Consider the following 4,536-nt stretch of genomic DNA (forward strand, 5'->3'; position numbering starts at 1 on the left):
TTTTCTGGACTTCTTCTACTACTACTACTAAATCTAGCATTCTAAGTGTACTTTACTGCCGTTGAGTGGTTCGCTGACACTGTGGTTTTAGATACGGATACACCGGTGAGTAAGATTGTTCTATCCTAAGAAGACATATTCCATTAACCTCGGATTGAGGGGAATAATTTCCTTAAGGGGACACTGTGCATTCAGTAGGATCGATTTTCTTCTTTGAGAAAAATATTTTGTATATTGTTTCTAATCTGTTATTGATTCTATTTTTTCTCTATTAGTTTTTATTTTCTAGTTTTGAAAATATTCTTTAAACTTTGTTGTTTCTTATCAAGTTTTTCAAAGTTTTTATTCTAATTATCTTAGGAATGCAGGATGAACAACAAACTTTATCCTTACCATCCTTTTTATTTTCTTCATATTTATAAAAAAATTTATCCAACTTTCTTTACACCTACCAGTTCTTTTGACCTGCCCTTTCCAACTTCCTCCGCCAATCAACCTTCGATTAAACTTTGTATGGTGCGGTTTTAAATTCTTTAATTGAGTAAAGAAATATTTAGTATCTAATGAGTCTTCCAATAACTCCCATGGCTTCTTACTCTCATAAAGATCTTCAAATTGAATATCATTGCAAGTGTAATTGTTAGAAGCAACAAATTTGATTAGATAGCGAAAAAGTTGTTTATCAATGGTTCGAAATCTGACTCCTAATTCTGAATGTGGAGAATTCTTACTCCCATAAAGAACTTCAAATTGAATATCATTACAAACGTAATTGTTAAAAACAATAAATTTGACTAGATAGCGAATAAGTTGTTCATCAGTGGGTCGAAACCCAACTCCTAATTCTGAATCTAGAGAATCATGAGTGATCATTATAATTGTTAAAGAGAGTACAAAAAACTTTATGCTATTTTTAGAAAAGTGTATAGAATTATGAGTAACCTTTGGGTAATTAAGTTATATACATGTAAAGGTGGCAAATTTAAACGAAATGGGATTAAAAAAGTTTTCTTATATGTCAAAATCAGTTATTCAAATACAAATATGATTGGGGTTGGACCCAAAATTAAAAGAGTTTCTAAGGCTTTGCCACTTTACTTGCTGCAAAATTCGGCCCAAATTTAGTTCTATTATTTGAGAGTTGATAGTTGGATTTTAAGATTGTGATTAGTCACCCTGAAATAAATAGCTAATTCTTGTTTTCATAAAAGTTAGTGTCTTTGAGCTTTCATTATTTTTCCGACTATCTGGGTTTTGTTCTTTTTATATCATTATATCATCATAGCTTATAATCATATATCATATATAATTAAAAATAGAAAGCTCTAAAGATGAAAAGTTAGGTTACCATTTTACCTTAGGCTAAATCAAACATTTAATTAATTAAATATTAAATAAAAATATTTTAATTATTTTTTGAATTGTAAGTTATTCATTAGAAAGACAATGAAAGAATCGTTAGTAAATTGGAAGTTACAATGAATTGTTTAATATACTTACTATTCTACCCCTTTAATAAATTAAAATTTTAATTAATTAATTAAATATTAAATAATAATATCTCTATTATATTTCGGATTATATATATAGGCTAAATTAAACATCTAATTAATTAAATATTAAATAATAATACTTTAATTAATCATATTATACTAAAAGTGGGAAGCTCCAATGATGATAATCTATCTTATTCATGTAACATTTGGTGTCTTTGAGCATCCATTGTTTTTTTACTATATGTGAACGTATTGCTTATTTTGTATATAGTTTCTTCGTCTCGTATTAATTGTTAATATAATTAAAATTGTTTGTTTTAATATATTTAATATATCAGTATTATGTAGTTTCTTAGGCTTTCTCAGCTTTGCCACTTTTATTTGTTACTATAATAGCTAGGCTTTCCATTGGACAGTGAGATCACCAAAAAAATACCATTTAATGTAACTAACATAACAGTCAGATACAACACAAAGAAATTTCAATACACAAAACATCTCGCGTTCAGATAAGATACAGAAAGGGCCACATTGATAGCAATTTGTTGATGTAGGTAACTTATTCTAATGCAATTATTAGAGCTAATTTCACGGCTTGAACCTGTGACTATACATCACATTGATTCTCTTGAAAGCCCCTTTTTAAAAAAATTTATATATTGATGAAAAAATGTACTGTCTTAATTTTTGGTCTCTAATAATTTTGCTGGACCACTTAATTTTTTATGAGTGGCAAAATATAGTGGTTTGCCTGTAACACAATTTTGTAATATTAACTGGACTTTCTCTAAACTATATTGTCAAATGGAAAGGTTGTGTGGAGCTTTCTGATTGGGTAGAATATTAATCTTTTTTCAAAATAAATAAATAATAATCAGACCTAGTAAACAAATAGGTAATGTTATACATCATTTCCCCTCATCTTCTTTTTTTAAATATAAAAATCAGCCTAACCTATGAAACTCAAGTTTGCTTCATGTGAACGTTGTCCAATTGTTTTTAATTACTTTATTATTATTAATAGAAAAGGACTACTTCTCCATGTTTATATTGCCACATCAATCAGAAAAAAATTTGGTCTAAATCAGTTACTACTATTGGAAAAAATTAAATATTTGATTAAAAGGAAATCATCTAAGTTGGCAATTTCATGCTTTAAAGTTTGAATATCATGATTAAGAACTGGGATAAAGATTGCATATATAAACAAATGACTAGATGAAGTTATAAAAGGAACATCAGACATAACGGAGTGGTAAGTACTCAATCATCATTAATAAGAAGTCTCGAGTTCGACTCCAAGTATGGAGTCACCTTTGTTAAGTAGGGGCCAAGCTACACTATTATTAGGGTGTCCAATCGTCGAAAAATTATACTGTATATACAAGCAAAACTGATAAACGAAGTGATTAAATAACGTATTCTGAACGCTCTTGACACAACAACGTGTTGTAGCCCAGTGATTTCAAGGCTCTTGAAAGAGCCAGGACACGCAAATTTAAAGCGGTAGCATGTTCGAATCTCACTATCAGTATTAAGGAACAAGGATTTCTCGAGGCGATCCAAATTTAGTCAGCCCTAATATGGATACCGGACACTAGGCGGAAAGCCAAACCTTATATAAACAATTGGTTATAGAAAGTTATAAAAGGAACATGAGAGTTGACAAGTGAGAAAACAGAACAAAAGCAGATAGATGAAGTGCTGACTTTGACAACTACTAAATCTTCATTAATATTCTTATGAATTTTATAACAACTTCATGGTAGGCAACTTTGTAGTTTGACATTCTTTGATTCCTTAAGACTTTTTCAAGTAAATAGATTTGATTGTGGAGTTTATATATATGAAGTTCCACACTCACTAGCAAAACCCCACAAAAACAAAAAAAAAACAAAGTCTTTTACAACCTCAAAAAAACCATAAAAAAATGGAAGGACAAACAGGACAACAAGAGGAGTTATTTGTAGAAATTGATCAAAAAACAGATGATCAAGCATATAGTGATGGTGAAGCAGCATCATGTACAACAGATGGTAATGAAATAGTTAATATTATTATCACGTCTGATCCGATCTTGCAAGGTGAATCTATGCCAAGAAGGTATACATACTCGTGGAGAAGGCGAATACAGAAAGTTTTACCTCTATTGAAGATGGATGAATACAACAGACACGAGTATGATCCGAAAGTAGTTTCATTAGGACCTTACCATCATGGTAAGACAGAGCTACAGCTAGCAGAGGATTTCAAGCATATAGCTCTTGAAATGTTTGTTTCGGGTAGCAGCAAAGACGTAGCTTATTTCTATAATAAGATTCTTGAAGTTGTTGACAATGCAAGAAGTTGTTATGTCGATGGCTCTATAGACAAGTACAATGATCATGAATTTGCCTTAATGATGCTTCTTGATGCTTGCTTTATCATCAACCATATCGAGCTTAGCACAACGGATAGGTATAACAAACTCAGAACCACGAGGCACCATCTTGGAATGTTGGCGTTATCAACAACAGTTCGTGATATGTTTTTGCTTGAGAATCAAATCCCATTTTGGATACTGAAGCTCTTGATCAGCTTACGATATGACAAAAATGAAGGAGATGAATTGCTAGAGATGTTCTTGAATTTCACCCTTTTCGGTGAATATGAACAAAAAGGGGAAATGAGTTACAACCATGTAGAAGAGCCTCTGCATCTGCTTGAAGCATTTAGAACAAGACTTGTCTCACAACAGAGTGAAGTACGAAACTTTCATCGTACTTGCACACCTCAATGGCTAAAGAGGAAGAAAAGCATATGCAATGATCGCGTTAACATGAAAAGCTACATTCACTCCTTTCGATCAGTTACTGATCTCAAAGCAAAAGGTATTCAATTCAAGCCTAGCTGCACTCATTCACTCAAGGATATCAAATTCAAATCAAGATACTTCTATGGACAGCTTGTACTTCCAACTTGGTATGTTTCTATCTACACAAAGGCATTCTTCTTAAACATGATAGCCTACGAGATGTGTCCAAATACAGTTACTGATCGC

Source organism: Solanum tuberosum, unplaced genomic scaffold, assembly GCF_000226075.1.
Source record: "Solanum tuberosum cultivar DM 1-3 516 R44 unplaced genomic scaffold, SolTub_3.0 scf00129, whole genome shotgun sequence".
NCBI lineage: Eukaryota > Viridiplantae > Streptophyta > Magnoliopsida > Solanales > Solanaceae > Solanum > Solanum tuberosum.